A 12,789-nucleotide genomic window follows, 5' to 3' on the forward strand; every position below is an offset into this window, starting at 1 on the left:
TTTTTTTTGTTGTTGTTGTTGTTTTGAGATGGATCACATAAGGAATATGTTTTTAAGATATAATCTTTTTTTTTTTTCAACGTTTATTTATTTTGGGGACAGAGAGAGACAGAGCATGAACGGGGGAGGGGCAGAGAGAGAGGGAGACACAGAATTGGAAACAGGCTCCAGGCTCTGAGCCATCAGCCCAGAGCCCGACGCGGGGCTCGAACTCACAGACCGCGAGATCGTGACCTGGCTGAAGTCGGACGCTTAACCGACTGCGCCACCCAGGCGCCCCAAGATATAATCTTTTTTAAGTTTCAAACTTAATGGCATATTTGGCCATAATATTCTTTTTGACCAAAAAACTTCTCTACTATTTCTTTAGGTATGTCCCTTTTCTTCACATTAAATAGTATTTATTTGCCTTTTCTCTTTGTTTTCTTTATTGTTTTTGCTAGTGGTTTGTCTAATTAGTCTTTTTGTTTGTTTTTAAACCAGCTGTTACTTTTATTGACTCTCTTTTTATTTTTTTAAAACATATCACTAATTTCTGCTTTTATTTTTGTTATTTTATTTCTTATACTCTGCATTTTTTCTTGTAGTTCTTCTAATTTCTTGAGATGGATAGCTAGATACTTATTCTCACTCTTTTTCTAAAAAAATATGCAATTAAGAGTGTACATTTTCTTTTGAGTATTGCTTTAGCTGTATATCACAAGTTTTGATATGTAGAATTTTCATTATTGTTTAATTATAAGTATTTTGAAACTACCATTGTAATAATTATAATCTATGTATCATTTAGATTTTGAAATTTCTGGATATATGGGGTTATCTCCTTGTTTTTGACTGCTAATCTTATTGCATTTATTCAGAAATTGTGGTCTGAATGACAGATATTCTTTGATATTTGTTGAAATTTGTCTTGTTTTCTAATAGAGGGTCAAATTTTGTGTATCTTATATAGGGGCGTGAGAAAAATGTGCATTCTTAATTGGTATATATGCAAAATTTGATATGTCACATACTGATATTTTGTCCTTGATTTATCAATTAGTAGGAAAAGGTTATTAAAATCTCTCACTATGATTATGGCATTACAAATTTATTCTTGCATGTCAATTGACTTTTGCATGCTATATCTTGGAACTCTTTTGTTAGGTATATATGAGTTTGCAAATTTTTTGTCTTCCTGGAAATGGTTAAATTATTAATGCTTTAATATATAATGACCTTATTTATTTCAAAATAACCTTTTGGCCCTAAATTGCATTTTATTCTCCTATTAAAACAGTGACTAGAGCTTCTGTTTGTTTATTTGTTCATTTTGGGGCCACATATCTTCTTTTTCCCTTTACTTTCAACCTTACTGTGCCTTTGTATTTTAGGTGTCCTTCTTTTAAATACGTGTAAATGAATTTCTTTGTTTACTCAGTGCTCGAGTTTGTAACTGATTTGTTTTTATCTTCATTTAAAATTTTGTTTTGTAATTGAGATATAACTGATATATAACATTATATTAGTTTCAGGTATATAAGGTGACTTGATATCTGTATATATTGCAAATTGATCATCACAATTAGTCTAGGTAACATCCATCACCACACAAGGTTAACACATTTTTCTTTCATGTAATGAGAACTTTTAAGATATACTCTCTCAGCAACTTTCAGTATGCAAAACAGATTGTTAACTATAGTCATCATACTGTATATTACATCCCTAGGACTGATTTATTTGATAATTGGAAGTTTGTACCATTGATCACCCTCACCCATTTTGCCCATCTACCTATCCCTGCCTCTGGAAATCACCAGTCTGTAAGTTTCATTTTGTTTTGTTTTAGATTCCACATATAAGTGAGATCACATTGTGTTAGTCTTTCTCTGTCTGACTTATTTCACTTAGCATAATACCCCCTATGTTTATCCATGTTGTCACAAATGGCAGGATTTCCCTCTTTTTTATGGCTGAGTAATATTCCACTACCTATGAAAATCTTCTTAACTGGAGAATTTGGTTCTTTTATATGTGCTTTTATTAATGGAATTTGGGAATTTATTTCTTCTTTATTATTTTATACTTCTGCTTTCCTCTTTAACAGTTAGATTAGACCTTATGTGTGCAAATTATGTACACAGAAAGGACTGTAGAAGCCAATGTAGTGGATTGACAAGATGAGGAACAAGTGTTGAGAAGCAAGGGCAGAGCTTAGAGGAAGGCTGAATAAACCTGGGAAAAAGATCCACAAAGAGAGATAAATTCTGACCAGAGAAACAGGAAGAGGTTCTATAAAGGCAATGTCTTAGGGTCCAGTAGCTGAAAAAGTCTAGGTAGGAGTGCATTGTCAATGATACCAGATGCTACAGATTCTATGAAAGGTGATTAAATTTGGTGGTTAGAAGATTGTTGAAATGAATTGTTTCCATGGAGCAAAAGTTTTGTGGGTGAAGAAAAGGCCCGATATAGAATATAATCTTAGAGTTGAAGATTTATAAGGATAAGGACAACTTCAGTATGGGAGAAAACTGCCTATCAAGATGTGGGAGCATTGATGCAGCAGAACAGAGGTAACTGATGAATCAAAGTCTTCAAGATAACAAAAATCTGCACTTTCTTCTGATGTGGATTTCTTTTCAAGAGTCCACTTAGAGACTGCACAGATTACATGCCTAATTACGAGTTGGAAGAAATGCAATATAAATGATGAGGGTGTCTCAATAGGGAGTGCTGATGAATCCATTAATTTGGGTATCATTGATCAAGCACTGTGAAGTTAATCCTGCAATGTGGGTTAGATCAGAGCATACATTAATAAACGCACTTGCGCTTGACCTATAAAATGAATTATCAACATGTCCCATAGGGCCGTGAAACCGGTGAGCTCTCTGAAGAATCATCACTATCACTAAGCCATTTTAAAGGCCTGGGTTTATATTTTCATTAGGAGAAATATCTCTGAATGTCTTTCCTAATGAAAACCAAGTGCCTAATTTTTGCTAAAACAGACTCAGGGCAATTATTAAAGTTTTTACTCTTAGAGTGAAAATAAAGTAATTTTACTTTACCTGTACCTTTTGTTGCCTTTCCTTTGGGAAGTGACTGCAATTACCAATTTATTTAGCAAATATTTATTGAATGGTGCTAGCAGTGTGACACTCATCCTAAATGACATTAGCTTATCACACAAATTAGGAGGAGCTATTTACATTTTATTTAGGAAAAGAATACTTAACTAGGCTGTACTTCATCTAGGCATCTTAAATAAAGCACTGTTTCGGGATAAAGGGTAGTTATCACATTGCTGAGAGTTTTGACTGCTTAGGAAAATCTGTTCGTTTTCTCCTAGAACTCTGACAATAAGATATTGGGAAAAACAATGTTAAAGGATGACTGGATGCCTTTTGTGATGGCTTCCTTCAAAAAAGAGGATTTTTCTTTTGTAAGGAAAACCCTTTTCTAGGAGCTTTGGTTATGAAAAGTGAGTGATTCCCCCAACTCACCTAGATCTTGGGAAAAGTTCTTTATTTACGTTACATAATAAAATAACAAGAATTTGACAATTGTCTCCTGGTAACGTAAGAATGAGTTGTATTAGAGCTTGAGCACTATTCAGAGAAGAAGAGAGATGAGTTAAGGGGTCTTACAGGAAGAAAACATGGCCAAAGGTCAGGACTGAAGGAAAAGGAGAGTTGGTAAGAGGTTACCTGTGGCAGAATAGTTGAATATATTTATGATATAAGACATGCTACTTGAAGTTGGTTTTTGATCTGTGATGTAGTCTAAGTTTTTCCAGAATCCTTACTAAAAATCAATTTTACACAGCAGCCCTTAATTTATTGGTGTTTTTGGTAATGAAAGATGAGGATCATGCTTGTGACAAAGTAGGCAAGAAAAAGATTTCACCTGGAGGTCAGGGCAAGGAAGGCAAGTTTGATTTCAGAAGAAATAGAAATTGCATAGAGGAAGCCCTTTGGGACCCCATGGAAGTGTTGTGGAAGGGCTAGTCTTCTCTTGCAAAATGGAATGGTGGCAGGGGTGATTTTATTTGTAAAAACATGGTTCCTGGTTCCTGAATATCAGAGAACTTGGGGATAGCTGACTTATACTAGAAGCACTGATAACAATGTCAGCTGGCCATGAGAATTTATTCACTCCAACCAACCCAGGAAAAAAACCAGACCTTGAGATTTCTAGGATTTGAATTGGAAAGAATAGATTTTTCAAAAAGGAAAATGAACACATTCTATTTCAACATAAATGCCATTCCAATATTAACATTTTCCTAACTAGTTAGCACTTCTTTTTCAGGCCATATTCAGCTGTAAGGAAACTTAATAGGTCAAGTCATGTTCTATACAGTAAGAATAGTTTCATTCTTTTGAGAACTTTAGTGGCTTGTGGTCCAAATGAGGTCAGGCTCTATCTTAGCACTTGCTTTGCATTCTCAGTTGTTTTGGCAAAAGATTCTCATGCAAAATGTATACTCAGTCATTGGGGTTAACATTTTCTGAATGCATTAATAATGGCTTCCAATGGGAATTATTATTTTGATACTTTTCTTGGGCTAGTGTTTCTCATGATATAATAAGCTATGCAACCATATAAGAGAAAATTAGGAAGTCATGACGTGTCAGGCAAAACTTAGGAGGAGAAGAGCAGAAGAGTAAGAGGGAAGAGGCTTTGGAGTCAAACTAGGTGGATTGAAATACTGGCTCTGTCTCTCACCTGCTATGACTGTGGATAACTTACCCATTCTTCTTGCTCCTCAGTTTATCTGTATAATGAGAGGGTTAAACAAATTACCTGGCACATGGTAAGCACATAATAAATGCTAGCTTCCATAAAAAGATGATTCTTGACGCTATTCAAACTATCCATTTAATACCTATTATATACCTAGTATGTGCCAGGATCTGTTAGGCTGTAGAGATATGAAGAGGAAACACTAACCCCTTTCTTTGAAGGCTTCACAGGCTTTAAGTTTTTGGAGACCCTAAGGCTAAGACTCATTCTTCTCTTCTGTGGGTTTATAACCACTAAGAAATAGGAGAGAATGAATTGGGATCCAAACTTTACCCTTGGAATCTCAGCATTTCCGTAGCATGGGGCTCCGGGTGGAGAGAGATGGGAGAATGGTGCATCCTAAGTCCACCTATCATTCCTTTGGAGACTGAGCAGCAGAGGGAACCCTTCCTTCCTTGTTGGCAGGAGGACCCTGCCAAGGTTGGCCAGCTTTATACAGGCAGGAAGTACATGAGGAAACATCTGTCCTGGTGAACAAGCAAGACAGAGTGAGAATAGAAAGGGCACCCTTCCCACTCTGATTCAAAAGAACCTTACCCAAATATGGGTGGGTCTTAGCCTAATCTCCCCATCATAATTAAAAATTTCTTTTGTAGACTCATAAATGTGCATACGTGTGCAGTTTTAAATTTGATAGTATGGATTTTGTACTAAAGGAATCTTCATTCATGTATATTAATAGAGAGGTGGTAGAGCAGGACTGATGTTTGTTTCATTTATTTAGCACTTGTGACAAGATGGCTCTGGGCCTGGCTGGTGCGAGGGCATTGCTTTATTGATTAAATAATGTGATGAAAGGGAACAGTGCTTATGTGTTGAGAGATTATTGCCAGAGACGCTTGGCCAACAAAGTGCTGAAAGGAGAGTAGTGTGACACTTTCACTGTAAGTAATTAGCAGCCAGTTGGAACCAAAACACAGCATCCTGGGGAAAGTTCCAGTTAATGCAGCAAGTTTGCATTTTTGAAGGCATGCAGAATTACATTCTGTTTCCCAATTGAGCTCATTTTTTGACTCTGAATAATAAAAAATAAACATCTGAAACTACAGTGATATAAAACAATATACTTGAAATTGCACAAAAGAAAACAGTGCACTTTTATAGAAAAGGGACACGGATCTATTCTCAGGAATCGTATATAAAACAGTAATAAATTTCAAACAATGCATTTATTACATTACTTTATTGTAGTTCTAAAAAAAAGCACTTACAATTCTCAGAAATGTTATAGGGTCTGTGTGGAGTGAATGTGTTTGTTCACGCATTTATGGTAGAAAATAGGACTGGACTACTCAAGAGTGTAACCTGACATTTGTCCTTTGGCCTTTGGAATGATTTGAAGGATAGATACATTGCCAGGGAAGATGGTGATCTCTGAGAACCCAAGGCATTAGGGGATTTAATTCAAGTTATGACACTGGGACTTACTCTGTGCCCTATGTACATAGTCTACCCTACTGGAAAGGAATGCATAGGGCATTTGTGCCACTTTTGACAAATTGACCTCTATCTCACCATTTGTATTCCACCAGCACTTCAGAGTATTGCTTCCAACTTTCTGTTCTTCATTCTTTCACTTTTTTCTCTTTTTGACTTCTCTGCTTGAATTCTTTATTTCCCTTTTCTCTCCCTTAGTAAATACTTAAAACAAGGACTCTGGAGGCTGTCTTCCTGGCTTCAAATCCTGGTTCTGTGACTTATTAGCTATGTGACCGTGGGAAAACCACTTGATCTCTCTGTGCCTCAGTTTCCTCATTTGTAAACTGGTGATAATAATAGTATCCAGCACATCAGGTTACTAGAAGGATAAAATATTTAAAATATTTAAAGTGCTTAAGTTTCTTGACACAGAATAAATGCTATTATGCTTTGTATGTATTTATACACTAATAAATACACTGTTTGATTCCCACTGACTCAAAAAATATGCACTAGGCTCCCTAAGACCTGCAAAGTGATAAAAGGGATTCGAGGTGTTCTATTATTTGGCTACAAACTCTCTTTTAAGTTTTTTTTTCACTGTATGCTCCACATACTCCATATTCGGGTCATTCACCACAGCCTGAAATTGCCATATATTTTCCTACTTCTCCAAACTACTCACTTAGCCAGAAATGGCTCCATTTCTTCTTGTTTTCTGCCACTCAGAAGCTGAACACCTATGTTTTTGTTACTTATCTAAAGAGATTGAATACTACAAGTACATTAAAAGTGCCTGTGTTGACTGTTCTCATTTAATGTGGTTGTGGGAAGCCAAATGATAGCTCCCCTCTCCCAAATGTCCACATCCTAATCCCCGGAACTAGTAAATGTTAACTTACATTGCAAAGATTTTGCAGATGAGATTAGGATCTTCAGATGGGGAGGTTATTTCGGTTAGTGCATGGCCCCAAGTGCAGTTACAAGTGTCATTAAAAGGTATGATACTACCTTTCACACTTGTGTGAAAGGTAGATTTCACACAGAAGAGTGGAAGGCACTCTGACTGTGGAGGCATAGATTAGGGTGATGTAGTCACAAATCAAGGACTACTAGCAGCCACCAGTAGTTGGAAGAGGCAAGGAACAGATTCTTTCCTAGAGTCTCCAAAGGGAGTGGTCCTGTCTAAACCTTGATCTTAGCTCTGTAAGACTTATTTTGGACTCTGGTCTCCAAGAGTGCAAAAGCATGAATTTATGTTGTTTGAGGCCACCAAGTTTGTGGTAATTTTTTACAGCAGCCAAAGGAAACTAAGACAATGGTATTGTGGTCTACTATTTTATTTACAACATTTTTCTTTCTTTATTTTTAAAGTCATATAGGGTAAAATTCACTGTTTTTGGTGTGCAGTTCTATGAGTTTTGACAAATGAATAGATTCATGTAATGACTACCACAAGCAATATATAGAATAGTTGAGGAAGAAGAACAAAGCTGGAGGGATCATACTTTCTGATATCAAACTATATGGCAAAGCTATAGTAATCAAAACAGTTACGATACTATCGGGGCGCCTGGGTGGCTTAGTCGGTTAAGCGTCCGACTTCAGCTCAGGTCATGATCTCACAGTTCTTGAGTTCGAGCCCTGCATCGGGTTCTGTGCTGACAGCTCAGAGCCTGGAGCCTGCTTCCGATTCTGTGTCTCCCTCTCTCTCTGCCCCTTCCTTCCTCTCTCTCTCTCTCTCTTTCTTCCCTCTCTCTCTCTCAAAAATAAATAAACATTAAAAAAATTTTAAAAATAGACACATAGATTAATGGAACTGAATAGAGAACCCAGAAATACACTAATTTCAACTAATTTCTGATAAAGAAGCCAAGAATATATAATCAAAAGCAAAAGAATGAAACCGTACCCCTATCTTACACCATACACAAAAATCAACTCAAAATGGATTAAAAAATTGAGTGGAAAACCTGAGATAAAACTCCTAGAAGAAAATGTAAGTGGTAGGCTTTTTGATATCAGTCTTGGCAATGATATATATATATATATATATATATATATATATATATATATATATATATACACACACACATATATATATATATTTGATATGATACCAAAAACAAAGGCAACAAAAGCAAAAATAAACAAGTGGGACTACATCAAACTAAAAAGCTTCTGTATAAAAAAGGAAACCACCAACCTATAAAAGGCAACCTGTATAAAAAAGGCAACCTATAGAATGGGCGAAAATATTTGCAAATTATGTATCTGATAAGGGGTTAATATAAAAAGTATATAAAAAACTCACACAACACCACTTAAAAAAAGAGAAATAAAAACAAACAAAAAACCCCAAAACCAATCTGATTAAAAAATGTGCCAGGGAACTGAATAGACATTTTTCCAAAGGAGACACAAATGGCCAACAAGTCCCTGAAAAGGTGCTCAGCATCACGAATCATCAGGAAAATGCACATCAAAACCACAATTAAGATACTACCTCACACCTATTAGAATGTCAGTCATCAAAAAGATAAGAGGTAAGTGTTGGTGAGGATGTGGAGAAAAGGGGACCCTTGTGCATTTTGGTGGGAATGGAAATTGGTGCAGCTGTTATGGAAAACAATATGGCAATTCCACAAAAAGTTGAAAATAGAACTACTGTATGATCTGCAATCCTTCTGAGTATATATTCAAAGGAAATGAAAACGGAAATGAAAACAGGATCTCAAAGAGAAATCTGCACTCCCATGTTCATTACAGCATTATTCACAATTGCCAGAATTTGGAAACAATCTATGTGTCTATCAATGGATGAATGGATAAAGAAGATGTGGTACATATATATAGCGGAATATTATTCAGCCATCAGGAAAAAGGAAATCCTGTCATTTGCAGCAGACTTGAATGGATCTTGAGGTCATTATGCTATGTGAAATGAGGCAGGGAAAGATAAATACTGCATGGCATCACTTACTTATGAACTTTAAATAAAAAGTCAAACTCATAGAAACAGAGTAGAAAGTGGTTGCCGGACACTGGGGGATTGGGAAAACAGGGAATGGTTACTAAAAGAGTATGAACCTTTAACTAGATAAGTAATTTCTGAAGATCTAGTGTAAAACATGGTAGGGGAAATGTCTTCACAATATATATGTATGTGAAATGACCATGATGTAGACTTCAATTATCTTACAGTTTTGTCAGTTATACCTCAATAAAGCAGAAATTAAAAGAGAGAGAGAGAAAGGGAACAGTTCTGTAACCCACCCCCATGCCCCACATCCTTGTACTACTCCTGTGTAGTCAAACTCTCCCCACACACTTAAACCCTGGCAACCATGGAACAGTTTATCATCATAATTTTGCATTTTCCAGAATGTCATATAAATGGGGTATTTCAATATGTAGCTTTTTGAGTCTAATTCTTTCACTTCATATATACATTTGAAATATATCTCATGTTCTTGCATGTACCAGTAGTTCATTCCTTTTTATCACTGAATAGTATTTCATTTTATGGATATGCCACAATTAGTTTATTCATTCTTTGATTGAGGAACATCTGAGTTGTTTCCAGTTGCCAGTAATTATGAGTAAATTTGCCATAAAGATTCATAAGCAGGTTTTTTTTTAGAATGCAGTTTTTTATTTTACTTGGGTAAATATCTATCGGTGGAATTGATGGGTTGTATGGTAAACCTATGTTTAACTTTATAAGAAACTGCCAAACTGATTTCCAAGTGGCTACACTATTTTGTATTCACACCAGCAATATGGTAGAGTTCTACTTGCTCCACATCCTTTCTAGCACTTGGCATTGTCATTTAAAAATCTTTTTATACTTTATTTTAGCCATTCTGATACTTCTGTAGTAGTCTCTCATTGTGGTTTTTATTTGCATTTCCCAAATGATTAATTATGCTAAGCATATTTTTCATGTGCTTGTTTTCCATACATATGTCTTATTTGATGAAGTGTCTGTTTAAATATTTTATGCACTGTTTTAATTGGGTTGTTTTCTTAATTTTGAGTTTTGAGAGTCCCTTATATATTCCGACACAAGGCCTTTGTCAAATCGTAGCAGGATTCTCACACAGTGAGTTGTGACACGGAGGCTTTTCTTTCCAGGAAGCAACTTTATTCATGCTGGCACTGGCTCAGTTGGGTTACCTGAAGAACTGAGCCCTGAAAGCCATGTGGTGTAGTTTTTTATACATTTGCTACTTCTTTGTCTCCCATATATGGGAGACAATACACAAACATGCAGTCTGATTAGGTGGTTTCATGTTACAGGGTTGTGAGGAATGTCACCTAGGCATATAGCCAGGTTGCCTTCCTTTATCTTGAGGTTTTTTTTTTTCTTCCACATTCCTTAGGGGGGACCCTACCATGTTCCCACCCTTTGATGCTCGGACCCCTCTATTTTGGGTCAAAGAGCATCATTTTGGTTTAGAGGTTTATATTTCCATAACATTACATGAGTGGCTGTCTTTCTTTAAACCATGGGCTCAATGAGACTGGAGACAGACCGTACAACCAGGGGAGCTAGGCAGGGTAATATTAAGCACCCTCCCAAAATTAACAGGATAATTCCCATGAGGGTTTTGAAACCCCAGAGAGTTGAAAACCATCTTCCAAATAACTCCCCGGGGTTCCAGCCATTCCAGGTCTGGACGGGACAAGAGCAATCCTTCTCATTCGATCTGTGATCTCCTCTATCACTTTTCTCTCATCATCTGTCTGTAGGCAGCAGTTGCTCAGGTTAAACTTTCCACAAACTCCTCCCTCAGAAACAAGCAGGTAATCTAAGGCCAAGTGATTTTGATAGATGGCATTGCATATTTTGGTTTGCTGCTTGACTAGTAAGTTAAGAGTTCTGGCAGTTTCATTGGTTATAATTTCTACAACTGCTTGTGGTCTGATTATGCAGTTTAGCATGTAAATAGGAGTGTGGTAGCCCCAGGACCCATCCTCTGCCCAGGTGGCAGGGCCATAATATTGGATTACATGCTCGGGAGGCCACTCATCATCTTTCCAATTGCCAATTTGTAAGGCATGCCACTTCCTTTGACACCCCCTATATCCATACATTTGAACTCCCAGATGTTCCCCCCTGGCAAGTGGGAGCAGGAAGAAAGATGGACAAATAGTCCCCAGCACACATGGCCCTGACCAGCCTGAAGGAAGTACTATTTAGGCTTTTTTTCCACATATCCAGTATAGCCCACCTGGGGCCCACCATTCGATGGCTGCGTCGATGTTGTCCCAAGTACCTGGTGATTGGAGAAGTTACACAAAGGGTGAGGATCCGGCTCCAGGTGACCCGGGGGCCCCCACCTTTAGGTTTCCTAGGTGGCTGAATTATAAAACCTTTGGCCCAGGCACGTTAAGTTTCCAACAGGGATGGTGAACTTTCCTCCCCATTGGGGAAGACAGTTCTTCCCAATAATTGAGGTTTCAAGGAGCCAAACCCCAGTAGTGGAACTGGGGTATTTTGTTCCATTATAAGGCTCATGGGGATCTAATTCCCTGGCCTCCCCTGGCCATTGCTCCCCCATGTTGGTTCCCTCACATACATAGCATGAAGAGATCTTTAGGGTCTGGGTTATAGGGTCTAGTTCTACCAGACCCTATAGGGTCTGGTTCTACCAGAGCTAGAAACAAGTTCCTTGCTGTGACTGAAATGGGAGGGTGGTTACTTCTTATTTCTTCATAGAAGGACTGGAAAACTTGATGGGACATGATTAGATGGGTGGGAGTGACTCTTGAAATATAACACAGTCCCTGGGTCTCTGCCCCGCCCAGAGATTCAGATGCCGATTTGGGTTCCCTACTGCCATTTGTAGTCTCCTGGGTTAATGATGGTAAAATTAACAGTGTTACAGGCTTTTGATTGACAATCTGATCTAGCAACCGCCTTCGGCAGGAGTGCTGTTGTACCTTCTTTTTCCCAAGGAGCCCATGAAACAGCTCCAGCCGGGGCATAACAACTCAGGTGTATAGGCACATAAACCGTTTTCCTCACAGATGTATTTGTCATTGAGTCGATATTCTCACTCCCAGTCTAAGCCTCTGCATGATATATCAAGAGTCTTTGGGCCCTCCATGATGAGTGCCCCCTTTTTTCATATGACAGATGCCTCAGGGCACATACATCAAACAGCATTGACACCGGTCATTTGGGGTTGGTAATTTGTGTCCGGCTGATCAAGGCCCCACTTCTTGGTAGGACCGGACTTCTAACCAGTCTTCACTGGGGGGGTATTGTGGGTCAAAGCAAGTGTATTGACTCCCCCATTGGCAGATAAAAAGGTGGTCTTATTGCGTATGCATGTCCCCCGGATCTTTCCCTGGTGTGAGAAGTGAGTATGGTATAGTAAGGTCCAAGTGACTCCCTGGCCTGACCTGGTTATGCAAATACCCCCTGACCTGGGTCACATGATGAGAAATCTAGGTCTACAAATGGGGTCCAGATTAAAAGCAACCAATACCAATAAAACATCCTATCCACAAGAGGAAAGTGAGTGCTAACAGAAACCTCTCACCACATTTCCAGCTGGCCAGGGTAAC

General features: G+C 37.9%; 1 long non-coding RNA gene across 5 annotated transcripts in view; it reads left to right on the forward strand.

Annotated features, from left to right (window-relative positions):
* Positions 1-3,578: 3,578 nt before the first annotated feature.
* LOC121019088 (uncharacterized) overlaps positions 3,579-12,789 on the forward strand; it is a 525,799-nt gene continuing 516,588 nt past the window's right edge. For all 5 annotated transcript variants that reach the window (XR_005785440.1, XR_005785442.1, XR_005785443.1 and 2 more), the window contains exon 1: positions 3,579-3,680. This is a non-coding gene — a long non-coding RNA (uncharacterized LOC121019088). The remainder of the gene's footprint in view (positions 3,681-12,789) is intronic.

Source organism: Herpailurus yagouaroundi, unplaced genomic scaffold (assembly GCF_014898765.1).
Source record: "Herpailurus yagouaroundi ecotype Mexico unplaced genomic scaffold, PumYag 221, whole genome shotgun sequence".
In the NCBI taxonomy this organism is placed as follows: domain Eukaryota; kingdom Metazoa; phylum Chordata; class Mammalia; order Carnivora; family Felidae; genus Herpailurus; species Herpailurus yagouaroundi.